At 51.9% G+C, this 15,318-nt stretch overlaps 1 protein-coding gene across 2 annotated transcripts in view; it reads left to right on the top strand.

Moving 5' to 3' along the window:
* The window catches only part of RFX8 (regulatory factor X8), a 1,087,262-nt gene that overhangs the window by 172,692 nt on the left and 899,252 nt on the right, over positions 1-15,318 (top strand). The gene's annotated exons all lie outside the window — the stretch shown is intronic.

The following is a 15,318-nucleotide window of genomic DNA, read 5'->3' as shown; positions in this document are numbered from 1 at the left end:
ACCTTACTCGAGGGCAATTACTGCAGGGTGGAATGCAGCTGCTCTACGGTCAGTGGGGCCTCTAAGGCTGCAGCTGCCTCTCTATCCAGGTGGGGTAATTAGATCTGGGAAAGTGCTTCTTTAAGATCCCTATCGCAGCTGCTAGCATCCACTGAGTACAGGGAGCTATATTATCTGAAAAAGACTCAGTCAGGCGGGACTGGCTGCCCGCCACACTGCATTTCATCTCCACTGAGCATGCCTGATGGCACCACATTCATCCTTTACGGCATATATAATTTCCTGCTTGTCTTTCTGAAGGCACACCCATGGCAGCAACCTCCCCGGCTTGTCCCCCCCATGCAAGTTTTTTTAGTGTAAATGTATTTTGCATAGTAAAACTTGCCCAATCTATCCCAATCAGCAATACATTTCTGTTTCAACTCTGTGAGATCCTGAACAACCATCCCAACCTGCATATTACTGCATTCTGCAGCCTTGATTACCATTTGAGTCTCGGAGATAGCACGCAGAAAATCCTTCCAGACACCCCTCCATCTTCCCTATCGCTCAGTCTTTTCACACTGCGTGTATTGTCCTTGAAGTAACCCACAATCGTGTTGCGCATGTGTTCTGTAAAAACCGTGTCATGCAGTGATTCGGCTCTTAATCTCCACGTGGGGATCGGTGGTCTACATGGGGCCTCATTACGAGTTTGGAGGTAACCATGCCCTTAATAAGGGCATGGCTGCCTCCAAACTCGGGTCCAGGTCCGTGGTCCCTGAATGGGGAAATACCGGGCCATTCCAACCTTGGAGGACACAGTATTTCCCCATTCAGGGAACACATCCCCATTCGAGCCCCCATAGGGCTCAATGGGAATGGGGAGGGAGCTAACAACAGACCCGTTATTAGCTCCCTGGACCCCTCGCGGGACCCGCAAAGGACGTCTGGTCTCACCAGTCGTCCAGAGTGGGTCCCGCAAGGGAACCTTGTAATAGGGCAGAATGGGTTTAACGGTACCAGCACCTTTACCGGCGCCTTTAAACCCATTCCGCCTGGGTCGTAATGAGGCCCAAGGTGTCTTTTGCCACGTGACCAAGAGCAGCACATGGTCTGAGTGGACCCTGGCTTTATATTCCGCTGCAGTGAATTCACACAGATGTTCATTCCCCGTAAGCAAGTAATCAATGCAAGTGTGTACTGAGTAGGGTGCGGAATAGTGTGAATAACCAAGAGTGTCTTTGTGTAGTGACCTCCAGATGTCAGCCAACCGGAGATGTTGCAATAAAGTATGCAGGGTCTTAGCAAGCGGGGCGAGTCTCTTATACTTATCTATCTACAGTGGGGCTAATCGTACAATTGAAGTCCATCCTGCCCCCGCCATTCACAGGCCCACCCGTTAAGGGGACAGCCTGGGGTACAAAGAGTGGAAAAAGGCAGAGGCGTCGTGGTTGGATGCGTAACTACAAATAATGCATATTTCCCTGTTTTTCAAGTCTCCATGCATCAGTGCCACCCTACCCTCATCACTCTTTGTGTGTTTTATCTGAAAGGGCACAGACGGTGCAATCGATATGAATACTCCCCTGGCATAAACCGAGTAAGTAGAGCCAATGGACGTCCCTCCTCCCAACTTCCTCACCAACACTTTCTGGCGCTCGGCAGTAAGATGAGTTTCCTGCAACATTGAAACCTCAACCTTGTTCGTACATAGGTAATTAAACACTGTTATGTTTGACAAAACTATTGAGTCCTTGCACATTCCATGTGACTGCTCGCACTTGGTCAGCCATGCGGTACATATGGCATATTAGGGGACCTTATGCAGCGGCCCCCCAGGAATGGCCAACCGACTCCCATTTGGGCCTGGGACACAATCTGAGCAGCAGGCGACATCCACCATGCAGTGGTGATTATTACAGAACCATTGGATAAGCTTGGAGACCAGAAAGGGCAAAACACACAGAACAAACCCCCCAAAAAGAAAAAAACTGATAAAAGGAAAGAAAAAAGAAAAGCAACCGTTCACCCAAACCACATAATAGCCCAATGGCATGCAGCTTATTCAGACTCAACCGCTTCTCCTGCACGCCTTACAATCTAACTCCACCCTGGTGGCGAGCAGCAGCAGACACCTCCAAACTGGTGTAAAAAAGTCAACAACGGTATGGGTGCGCCAACAGCAGCAGCGGTCAGTCTGCCAGATCCTCCGATGGACTAGACAATGCAAGCACTCCAGTCTCCTGCACTATGCAAATCCACTGGTGACTGCCGCAGCATCGCAAAAAGGATGAGACTGTGCTCCTCGTAGTCATTCTCATATTCCAGCGCCCTGTCTCCCCGGGAGCTGTGCGACTCCATGTATGTCCATTCAAGGGTTCGCCTCAGGTCTATCCTCAAAGAAACATGCCTTGCTGTTGTACAGCACCTTAAGTTTAGCTCTGTATATCAGCATGTATCGCAGGTTTGCCTTGCGCAGGCACTCCTTAGTAGGATTAAACATGGCTCTTCTTTTTTGTACCTGCAGTGTGTAGTCACAGGGGGGTTGGTGGAGATAAGGGAGAGTCACAAGGAGGCCCTTTCGAGGATTCTGCTATCCCTGCCAAAAGCGAGGATCCTTTCATGTTCTTTATAGTTCAGGATGCGCGCTATCAATGGCCTTGAAGGGGCCCTTTAGCAAGAGATCTATGCATGTGCTTCACCCGGCGAGAGTGTGCCAGGACCCGCCTCCTGCAATAGCATGGTTTCAACATACCCTGTATGGTCACCTCCCTCCGCACCCCGCGGCAGCCCCAGGATTCAAATGTTGTTTCTCCTGGCCCTGCCCTCCGAGTCTTTAGCACGATGCTCCATGGTCTTTATCCAGGCCGACAGTCTTTGTATTTCCGATCGCACACTCGTAACGTTTGTAGTATTCTCACGCACCTGCGTTTCCGCTGTATTAACTGTCAGCTAGTGTCCGCACATCCTGCCTTAGAAAGTCTACATCCACAATGGCTGAATTGATCTGGTGTTCAAGTGCCATCTGCAGTGCTGCGATTGCAGTCAGGATCCGAGAGTCATCCTGCTGGGTCTCCAGGGAGGAAGGCCCAGCAACCAGGTGCTCACCAGTCGGGGTGTCACCACTGTCTGCATTCTTACGTTTGTAGGCCTCTATCACAGTTTTCTTAGAACGCCCTTCATTATTCTTGCCTGGCATGGGTGCAGAGGTGAAGTGCCAGCTCTGGTCGCAGTTTCAGGGAACCTGAGGTCACACATTGCCAGCAGTACAGTACCCCTACGTAATTCAACAGGGGTGCCCAGAGTCTCTTAGGGGGATCACCAGTAAGACGCTGCTTCACAGGCAGGGCCACTGCTTGACCTTTGTCCGCAGTACGGCAGGTAAGAACATCCACCGCTCTTGCACAACAGAACACCGCCCTAGTGGGGTGTTTGGAAGCTCACATACAGGAAGAGCTTCAGTGCCCTTCGTTAGGGACAATCAGTGCAGGCAAGAGGGAGACAGACCAGCAAGGCTTCACAAAGGCATTTCAATGGCAAATGACCCAGGAACACGGGGTTTTTGATTGCTATTGCCCGTTCCACAAAGTACTCACATGCAAATGATTCCGTGACTGATCTAGTACACAGGTCACTGCTCCCACTGCTGAACCCAGTCCTCCACGCTCCAACACTGGCGCATAAACAGCGAATAAATTGCCCACTGTGATGTTTGGGGGCTGGGATAAATCACTGCTGGTGTTTCGGCAGGCTGAAGAGGAGGCTGTTACCACTTGCTGCAATGTGGGTTGGGTTCTCCAGTTTCTGTGACAAGAGAGTGCTGGCACAGTGTGGCTGGTGTATCCGCTGCAGTCATAACATTTGGAGGGTCCTATTCATTTACAAAACCTAAACGACCCAAGGTTGATCTCGTGGCAGTATGTGGCACAACTCATCCCCAGCACTACCAACTGAGGGGCCCACTTTGCCCCAAGTGTCAGGCCGCCGGAATCACGTATGATAGACCCCCAGCCAGAGGAGGATCCCAGCACCCGCTGCAGAGCGAGTGTTGCACACCCAGTTGTCAATGCGCAGAAGGATGTTATGTAGCGAAGGTGCGTTCTGGTCGTAGCCACATGCCTAGACACGGCACAACCAGGCTACTGCCAACAGCAGCTCTAAGTCGGGCCTTGGGCTCCCACCAGAGTCACGCAAGCCGAGGGCCGCTCCACTTTCCCCAGCAACAGTTTGCCGCTCCCCAGGCGGCCGCGGCCGCCGACATGGGAAAAACATCCCCAGAGGCAACGCGCAGCCAGGGCGGTCTGACCCATTTGCCTGTGGGTAGGCAGCCTCCATGAGCCCTCCGTTGGTCTTCTCTCACCCTTTGGGGCCAGCACGAGCTCAGCACAGCAGCGGTGCGCGGCTCCCTCCAACATGCACCCGGAAGTGCAGACCAGCAAGTGGGAGATCCACGGCTCCCTACTGGGCAACATCCACTCAGCCTTCAGCACGGGTCCCAGCGCGCAGTCCTCAGCACTCCAGCAGGTCCTACACTTCACCCCCGTGTGCGGCAGGCGCCATCTTGGCAGCAGGCATCAGCGACTTCAGTCAAGCCATGTAACCCCTTGCCACACCCAGAGAGAAGTCGGCCTGGCAGCAGGAACGTCTCAGAGGTGCACAGACATCCAAATCAGGTCGTGAAAACAGTGCATCACAACGATAAATGGATCGATCAATGGATCAGGCAGGAGTCTTTGCAGGTTGCTTCCTCACTGCATGATCAGCCAGTCATGCCCCCTCTCAAGAGCTTCAATTTATCAGAGTGGTCCTGCACCCTTTGAGGAAAGCTTTGCCACCCGAAGTAATTTTGCAATGGTGAACAATTTTCAGAATGCCCAACATCTTCCCGCCTTCGATATTCTAAGGTTTCTCGGTCTCATGGCATCCTGCATTTTCCTGGTGCCAGAGGCCCATCTGAGGATGAAATACCTACAATGGGCCCTCAGATCCCAGTGGTCTTAGTTCTACGGCAAGATGACAGACATTGTTCAGGTCCCAAACGGGGTCACACCAGATCTCCTGTGGTGGATTTGCAAGGAGAATGTGTTGAAATGGGAACCTTTCTGGCAAGCATGGCCGGAGGTGACCGTAGTCACGGACTCCTCCCTCACGGGGTGGGGAGCTCACATGGAAGATCTGACAATCCGCAGACGTTGATCTCTGTCGGAGTTGTGAGAAACTGTCATGACCACAGCCCCTGGTCCTGACATTCGGGTCCTCAGGACCACATCACAGTACTCATGCGGGGCCCCAAGGGCCCAATCATGCTTCCAAAGACTCTCGTGGAGCCAAGCCTGGCGCTTTTGGCGCCAGGCTCATGTTAATAATAGAGAAGCTATAATCCCCAATGGCACTAGCACAACATGGATGCCTCCACATGGTTCAGTTCCAGAACTGAACCATGCGGTCTAGCTTTTTGGGTGTGGTCTGGCCTGAAGATACCTGGGATGCTTACAGACTATAAAAGCCACACCCGAGCTGCAGAGCACACTTCGCGTTGCTCTGCACTCGCAGCGTGACGTTCACTGAGGTCTGATCTCTGCATTTCGGGTCTGTACCTGTGGAGAGAAGAAGCAGAACAGCATTATTCATCCTTACCTGCGAGAATCCAGCATCTGTTGTTCACTCCAGTGTCCTGCACCTCCAGCATCACGGCAGACGCTCCCTCTGGAATCGACCTGAAGGGAAGAAAGGAAACGAAAGACCATATTAGTAAGCGTTTCATTTTCATTTAAATCATCATTTGCAAAAACGCTTACCTGAACAGAAGTCGCTGTGGGCTTATTCCCATCTCGGCCTTCCATCAATCTGCCGCAGACTTACTCGATGGTGGAGCCGGATATTTTCCTCTCACCGCTCTGCATCCTTTCGCCAGCCATCATCTGCAACATCATGGCGACCTGTGAAGGAGAAGAACAGGTTTGCACATCATAAAAGCGCACATAGCGCCGCGCTTTGCGCAGTCACCTACCATCTCAGGCGCAGCCCTAGCCTGCTTGGCGCCTCCGCCATTCTTCCGCACCTAGGGAGATACAAGACAATAACAGGGGCAATAACAATCAAGGACAAATAAACCAAGCAAAAGACTTACCTGAAGAACTGAGTCGCAGCTGGACTGGACTCACGGGCCTGCGCTAGTGAAGCAACTCGGCTGCTAAGCGCCCCAACCATAACGCACCCCTGCACAGAGTTGCAGGACAGAGAGCACACCATATGCGAATACAAGGTGAGAAAGGCTCTATGGGGAATCCGAGGGTTCACGAGGGAGGTGGGCACAGAGAAGAGGAGACTGTGGGCTAATCCAAAACTCCTGTATTCCAGATCAGATCCTTGGCAGAGTGGGAACCCAGGGAAGAAGGATCCGGGTCAAAGGCAGTCCAACCAGATCGGGTGGCGTCCCTGTGGATACCAGGTGAGCATTACAGAAACCCGATTGTGCCTCACTTGCTGATCCCCGGAGATCTGTCGTCCAGGTGACCAGGACACGGCCATCGCTGTTGGATCCAGTTCCTGGGGGTGGACCAATGGGGGAGGATCAACTGGGCGAGGGCTCTTCGGGGAGTGGAAGTGGGACACTGAGGGATATCCCCTTCCCTGTAACGCTTTTCCCCATCCTACCCTGTAGGGTATTTAGAAGCTCTAACATCCCTTTCCCACACAAACACTTTCTTACCGTAACAGACAACAAACTAACACCAGAGCCGTTTACCAGACATGTCCCAACATACGGGTCAGGCAGAGTCAGGCAATTGACAGTAACCATGCACACCTGACGGCCCTTTACCTTCCACATAGGGATAAAAGGTGGCGCACGAAAGCCACCTGCGAGCAAGACCAACCGCACAAGGAAGTAGCTAATCCAGGACAGCAGTTTAGACGGAGACGAACAGCAGTGAGACCTAAAAGGACGACAAGGAGAGAGATGTCCTTTCCCTTTTTAACCCAGAACTGCAAAGCCTCTGAAAGAGAAAACATAAGACCGGGATATACAGCTGACGTGTGGAATAGCAGGTGTCAATGGTGCATGGGGGCCTCCCGCATTGATAACCCAGGCAGGGAGGCACGCTGGCTACCATGACACCACCCTTGACTTCATGGGCAAAGACAAACCAATGGGTACCGCACAGCCGGTGAGTCGGAAGAGCTGATAGAGAACTGAACTGTGCGGAGCTCAAGGTTGCAAGTAGCAACATTGTTAATGTGAAGAATTGATGAACAAAGAACTTGGGTGTTTGTGAACTTGAAGAGAAAGCCCAGTTAAGGTCCAGGTGCAGAGGGGTCCACCACCATGTGCGTGCTCATTCGAAAGACTCTGATCGGGACCTGTTTTGAAACAACGAATACCAGAAGGCCTTAGGAGAGGGTGGCGTGAGTGGTCCTACAAGGGTCACGTAAAATCCTTTGTACAATTGAAAGTCTCTGACCCATTGCAGAGAGAAAGCTAGGGGAAGGGTACCCACAGGCTTTCTGAGAAAAGTGGTTGAACTGTGCAATAAGGCAAGTGTGAACCCGACAGAGGGATGCCGAAAGAATGCTAAGAGAAGGAGAACCAACTTGTTCTGATGAAATTGAGTAAATCATGAACTGTGTTAGAAATTCATGAACTATCTGAAAGATGGCAGGATGCCAAGGGGAAAGCTACAGAGACTGAATCCCTCATTGAGATAAAGCAAAGTAAAGTGTATAGTTGGTAAACGTGAAACCGACAGAGGGCTGCCTACAAATTGGGAGTGAAGTGATACACCCGGGAACATTGGGCCTCATTATAACCCTGGCGCTCCTGTAATGAAGGGTGCCGGTACGGGACCGGCACCCTTCATTACGGGAGCGCCGATTACGAGGTTCCCTTTGCGGGACCCGCTAAGGACGCCTGGTAAAGCCAGGCGTCCTTAGCGGGTCCCGCGAGGGGAAGAGGCAGCTAATAACGGGCCATTATTGACGGCGCCATTATTAGCTCCCTCCCCATTCCCATTGAGCTCTCTGGGGCTCAAATGGGAATGGGGATGGGTTCCTGCAAGGAGGAATTACTGGATCCTCATGTCAGAATGACCCGGTAATTCCTCACTGCAGGAACCCGGTATTGGAGCCTGGTATGGAGGCAGCCGTGGTGTTAATTTCACCATGGCTACCTCCATACTCGTAATGAGGCCCATTGTGTTGATGAGAGTAAACTCGGTTGATGGTTGTCCACAGTGGTGTTTGTTTAAAAAGACATTGAGGCTCCTGAATGTTATGAGATATGTTTGAAAGGCAGTAGTGAACCCGACGGAAGGGGGCCCACATTGCAAGGAGGATCCAAGCTCGGCAGAGGGAGATCCTTGGGGTGAAGAGCAATCGCCCAAGGTGCAGGATCACTGAAGGAACCTTTGTTTATTGGTTGTTTATTGTTTTGAACTAGCGGGCCTTCTAAGGCAAGATACTTTGAGGAAAGAGACTTAGCCCCTGAAGGTTCTGGTATCGTTGAACTGGAACTGTAACCATGCGCTAGTGAGGCCAGGAACGTGCTGTGCTCAGAAGTCCTGCCTTGTCCCATGCCTAAAACGTGGGGAAGGGAGACCCAGCCATACCATCCTGACTTATCCTTTTGTGAACATTATCCCACACTCTTTTTGTAACTTAGCGATAAAGACTGGCAAAAGGTTTTTTAGTATAGGCCCTTTTTCTATTCGACAAGACGCCACTGGGACTGCCTTATTATTATTTGATGGTCGTAGCTTGCTGTTAGGAAAGATTTCATAATTGTATGTAATTTTCCCTCCATGTGGACACACCCAAACGTTTTGCTGCTTTTTAGACACCATAGACTGACTTTCCCAGAGAAGCACAGCCTTCAGCTGCACTTCTGTGGGTTTTCGCTCACTTTTAATGGGGAAACTGACATGCCCGAAAGACAGTCAGTAGTGGGAGACTTTGTTTCCCTTAGTCCTTTTCCCATGTTGCAACTTTTGTGCAACATGTAACAACTTTTGCCTGTCCTAGCCTGTCGTGCCGCATCAGAGCCGCGAGGCGTGACACTATGCCCTGTTGACCCAAATCTATAACGCTCTGTTTGGACTCGACTATCTCCACATGCCCACAGAAGCTAAGGATGCTACCAAAACATTCGGACTAGAACTGCTGGTTACTGACCTAGTGCGAATTCAACAACCATATCATGGTGAGACCTGCAGATCCCCTTCATCGTTTACCATATCTCTGCCTAGTTCTGCATGTGCCTTTATGCCCCGTACACCCCCGCGCATGATTGTTCACACCCGATGACCAATTGTCACATGTATAATGTACCCCATGCGTGTCCCCCACGCCACTGTGTAAAATCATATCGCCCGTTAATTTACCTTGCATTGTATGTGTTATCATTCACTGGCTAGACTTGCGCACGTTACTCTACTCCATACAACTTTGCTGTCTCCAGGCACCCAGCTGCCTTTCATGCCTGACCCTACTCAAACTCTGTTTCTAATTTTCCGATCCCATGTTGTGACCTTCCCAAACTGACTACTAGATTTTCCCATTCAGACACCACACGCATGTTTAATGTTTACATTAGAGTAGTGGTATTGACTACCTGGTTGTTGATCCCCGGCCTATCGTTTTTTGTTCTCACAGCCTGTCTGCCACGTCTATACTAGCATTGCTTATCTGCACGTGTCCATATTGATTGCCAGATTGCCATGCCTGCATCTATTTAGATTGCTTTATCGCCTGCACTACGCTTGGCACTTGGTTACTTGCACTGTAACCATATTGTGTTTCTGATTGCCCTTTCTGCATCCACTTAGACTGCATGCTCCCAGATATTGTACCTGCACGAACCTTCCAGTCATTTGTACTGCATCCTTATTGTGCGCCCAATCGCCCCGTCTTTACCCACATTGATTGCCTGGCCTCATGCTACGCCTCACGCACTGCACCTGCACTGCACTGACTACTACACCCCGCCTATCTTTGCATTGTGGCTGCACTGCCTGCCCAGTCATTTGCATTGTATTGGCACCTCCACTGGCCGTGCCTGCCTTGACTGACCTGACCGCCCCACCTGAGCACCGCTCTCACACAGATAGCGACCTAGCTCCACGCTCATTCTCACCAACAATTAGAGCACACAAATTATGCACACCCCAAGGAGCCTACTGGCCCTTCTCACTGCTATGATACCCGCTGCATGCCTATTGATCACATTGGTCAAACACTTCTTTTGCAATCTAGACTCTACCATGGCCCAAATACCTTCTCCTACAAATGAACTTAGGCCTTCCAAACATAGTTTACCAGACTCCCCTTTGAAGCTATACCCATGCATCCCACCTGACAGAAACAATAGACTGCGATCTAGACTCTCCAAACTCCATGACCCTCTAGCGAGCACTCTTGCCCCCAGCAACAAAAGATCGCCCCCCCTACCCATTACACCTACCTCTAAAACCAAACTTCGACCTAAACTCTCTGCCTCTGACCCTACCTCCATTAACCCCCAAAGCTCTGTAGGCTCTTCAGTACCAATTCAAGTTAGCAAAAGCCTCAATGGTGCTCTCATAAATGCTAGATCCATGGTTGCTCATGGAACTGAAATAGCAGATATCATACAGGCAGAAAATCTAGGGCCTCATTACGAGGTTGGAGGTAATGGAAAAACGATGCCGGTAAAGGATTACCGGCATCACGTACCGCTCCGGTCTATTATGACCCGGCAACCCTCTATTAGCGGCACCCTAAATAATGGTGTCTCCAATAGCTGCATGGGCGCGTACATGCGCCCCTTTGGGGAGCAACTACCGGCATGCCGGTAATAGGAGGACATCACAACCCACGTGGATATGCAAATAACGGCATCCCGAAGCCGGTAATCAGGGGCTGCACGATGCCAGCCATACAGGCATCGCGGACCACCCGCAAACAGCAATCAGCAATCAAGCCAACTGCCACAGGTGCACACAATCACCACAGGTGGAGTCAATGGAGGCTGGGCCAGTATTAAATGAGTACACCCACACTCCACAACCCTTCCTACACCAAAATGCTACCACTAGCTGTTGCAATCATGGCGCTGGAGGACATGCCTGTACTGCTACAACTACAGCAACAACACCAACTACAACAACAACTACAGCAGCAACCACAGGCAGCACAGAGGAGACGCAGGAGGAGAAGGAGGGCGAGACAGCCAGCTTTTACCACCAGCGCAGCCAGCAGAGCCTCGTAGGCAGCCACCAATCCCTCGCATCAGACCCAGTCCATTCAACCTAACCCCTGAGCAGATCCACACCCTGTACCGGTCGGACCGGGACAGCATCACCACCGTAGTGGACATGAGACACAATGACATTGGCAGCCTCATAGAAATACGCACTGCCATCCCCCCGCTACTAAAGGTGGTGTCTGTGCTCCACTTCCTGGCCACAGGCACCTATCAACACACAGTGGGGCAGCTTCATGGCAATCCGCAACCACTATTTTCACAAATGCTGAATCAAGTGCTGGATGCCCACCTGAAGCACGCACGCACCCACATATCCCTACCATTGACTGCCCAGGAGATAGCCGACACCAAAGTAGCTTTCCATGCACTGGCAGGCATGCCCGATTGTGTTGGTGCCCTGGACTACACCCATGTGGAATTGGTAGTCCCCCATGCCATAGAGGCGGTGTACCGCAATCGCAAGCAATACCATTCCATCAATGTGCAATTGGCATGTGACTTTGGCAAGATCATCACACAATGCTGTGCCCAATTTCCCGGATCAACACATGATGCCATGGTGCTGCGTAACTCCACGCTACCCCGTCACATGGAGTGACATGCTGTACCACGTGCCTGGCTGCTTGGTGAGTTGCCTGAGTGGGCCATGGCAGTGCAATGGGCTACAGATGTGTAGGGATGCATACTCCACCTGGGTGGGAAAGGGGGGGGAGGCATACTCCACCTGGGTGGGAAAGGGGGGGCATTATCCACCTGGGTGGGAAAGGGGGGGAGGCATACTCCACCTGGGTGGGAAAGGGGGGGAGGCATACTCCACCTGGATGGGAAAGGGGGGGAGGCATACTCCACCTGGGTGGCAATTGATGGTGATTGGAGAATGAATGGAGAGCTAGACACTCCTGACCTGAATCTCCCAAACCCAAAATGACACATCACTGGCAAACATTTTACCAATCATGCATATCGATGGCAACAAGTAAGAGGCACAACCACGCCACCATGGGTATGTCAAGCAATGCATGACTGAACAGGATTGCAACTGTGGCATTGTGGCTGGTGCGACCATGCACAGTGTATGATACACAGCATAAATGGGAGACTAAGGACCTCGTTACACTGACGGCGGTGGACCAAGGTGCTATTAGCACCTTGGTCCATGCCGGTAAAATACCGACACCGCCTTGGAGGAAAGGGGAATTACCGCCCTATTCCAAGGTTGGTGGGGCGATAATTCCCCCTTCCCCCATTCCCATTTTTGCCCCATAGGGCATAATGGGAATGGGGAAGGTGCTAATTACGTCACCGCAAATTGCGGTACCGTAATTAGCTCCCTGGTCCCTTTGCGGGTTGGTTTTTAACACCTGCAAAAAGCAGGCGTTAAAGTCTCCAACCCGCAAAGGGAACGCGTAGTAAGGCGGTAAGGGTTAACGGTCACCGGTACCATTAACGGTGACCGTTAACCCTTAACGCCGTCCGTGTAATGAGGCCCTAAAAATTGTTGTACAACCACAGTACATCCGCCTCAGCATGCATTATATCACCCTGCATCATCTATTGAACGCCATCCAGACTACCACACCTCATAGCAGTATAGTATGCGTCTAGTTAACATTCTTGCATACGTGCAGGGACATGTGCATGTCCACACCAAATAGCTGCAGCCATGACTCTGCCTCCTGAAGGTGGCAGCTCAGAGTGACACACACCTATTTGGATTTGCTTGCAGGTGATGGAGGATGTCCCTTGAGGCCGTGGCTACTTACCCCAGTGCGGAACCCGCAGAACAGCCATGAAGAGGTGTACAATCGTGTTCACACCCGTACCCGTGTTGTGATTGAGCAGACCTTTGGCCTGTTGAAGGTGCGTTTCTGCTGCCTAAGCAGGTCTAGTGGGGCACTCCTATATAGTCCTGAGAAGATGGCAAAGATCACCATGGCCTGTGTCATGCTGCACAACATGTACGCCCGGAGTAATGTACCACTGCCACCTGACATTGACATGCATGCACCAGGTGAGGATGATGAGGATGGAGACGGAGGTGAAGTAGCCCCCCTGCCAGTACGTGATGCACGGGATGGCCATGCAGTACGCCAAGCACTGATTCACGAATACTTCTGAACCACAGGGACTATGATAGACATGTGTCAGTGACACACTGGGTCCATGTGGACATGCACACAGGGATTGCTGGGAGTTGGCCACTCAACACCGTCACACATTAAATGGATATACACAAAATAAACAATGTCCTGCCATTGAATGTTTTTGCACACAATGGGTGTATTTGTTCAAACAGCAAAAATGTGACCACTCCCCCCCAACCCCCAGTGAACTCCCAAACCCACCCAACAAACCCCAAAAAACCCCAGTGAACTCCCAAACCCACCCAACAAACCCCCCAAAAAACCCAATGTACTCCATGAAATGCTCCCTTTCACCCCCAACCGTGTGTCCCACTCCCATTGTCTGGCCACACTACTTCTGGGACTTTTTGCTGTCCTGCGGTGGCATCTCGGAGTGCCGTGCACTCCTTCGGGTCAGGCGCACAGGGCTGGTGGGGACTGAGGATGCAGATGTGGTGGCTGTTGATGAGTCGGAGGCAAGTTTCACGCCTGCTCCAAGGCGTGGGTGCTGCATGTGGAGCAGGATTGAAGTGAGTACTTGTGTTACTGCCCCTAGACAGTCCCTCATCAGCACAGCTGACACATTCACAGCTGCTGTGTTTGCTGCAATGGCCGCTGTGGTCCCCGCAATGGCAGTTGGGATTCCCTGCCTTGTGTCCTCTCCATCGGCAATGTACTGCCGCAGGAGCTCCAACATGACCTCCTGTCGGGCCTCCACCCTCGACAGACGCGACTCCAGGGTGTTGGTGGGAGCTGGAGTGGTGGGTGGTGCACTGACGGGGCCTGCATTCTGGGTGCTGTTCTCCTTGATGGTGCTCAGGTCCGAGTCATGGAGGCAGGGATCACCACAGCTGTAGGTGGGTGAGGGCTCGATATGGGGCTGGGGGTGGACCGGGGGCTTGGGCTCGGTGGACAAGTCACTTCTGTGACTCGCTCAAGGTCCACATTGCCATCCAGGTCATCCTCGGTGGTGGCCGGTGCATGTAGGGACTCCAACTGGTGTGGGTGTGGGCTGCTGGGTCTGATGTGTTTCCGGCACACTGGCAGCTGGTGTTGTTGCTGTGTTTCCACTCGGTCAGTCACACTGCCTGTGGGTGTGGCCTGCTTGCCTGCCATGGAGGTGGTGGTGGCCCTTTTCTTTTGGTGGGATGTGGATGCCCTTGTGCTGTTCTGTTGCCTGGCATCTTCCTCATCAGTGCCTGGGGGGTAGAAGAGATGCAGGGCATTAGTGATGGTGTCACATGCCAGACGCATACAATTGTGCTGTTCAATATTCATTCATTCATGCATTCATGTCTTACAGGTGTGTCACACAGGGTGCTCTGAGGGCGCATTTCGGCATTCATTGCATGGCAGGAGGCATGCTGTTGATTTGGGGTTTGTGTGATGTGTTACATGGGCATGGTCCAGGTGTGTTGGCCGTGTGTTGGTTATGGGATTGGCACTCAGCATGCATTTCTGTGTGGCAGGGCTTGGGCCGCAATCTGGACTTGGATATGTTGATGTGGGTGTAGGGACGTGCATTGCCTTGCCTATTCTCTCTTCCACATAAACTTGTGCTACGTCATGGTTTCCCCTACAGGGATGTGCAGGGTCACTCACCTCCTTCTGGGGATGATGCTGCATCCATCTCCATATCCCTGAATCCCTCAATCGACTCTGGATCGATGAATCTGCTAGCGGTCTCCTCCCAGGGCATCATCTTTGCAGGAGAGTGGGGACCCCCGCCTGTGGCCATGGCCACCCTCCTGTTGCTTGACATAATGTTGCGGACCCTCAAGCGGAGGTCGTCCCACCTCTTACGGCAGTCCGTGACAGTACGTGGGTTGGTCCCCACAGCCGACACCTTGCGGGCAACCTCCTGCCAGATGTCCTTTGTCTTCTGCTGGACCTCACGTTTCATGTCATGGGATTTCATGAGTTCTGAATGTGCAGCAAGAGTGTCCGCCAACATATTTAATTCTGCGTCGGAGA

The sequence above is a fragment of the Ambystoma mexicanum genome, chromosome 7p (genome assembly GCF_040938575.1).
Source record: "Ambystoma mexicanum isolate Mex_15411 chromosome 7p, UKY_AmexF1_1, whole genome shotgun sequence".
In the NCBI taxonomy this organism is placed as follows: domain Eukaryota; kingdom Metazoa; phylum Chordata; class Amphibia; order Caudata; family Ambystomatidae; genus Ambystoma; species Ambystoma mexicanum.
Note: the sequence above shows the minus strand (reverse complement) of the source record. Positions and strands in the feature narration are given on the sequence as shown.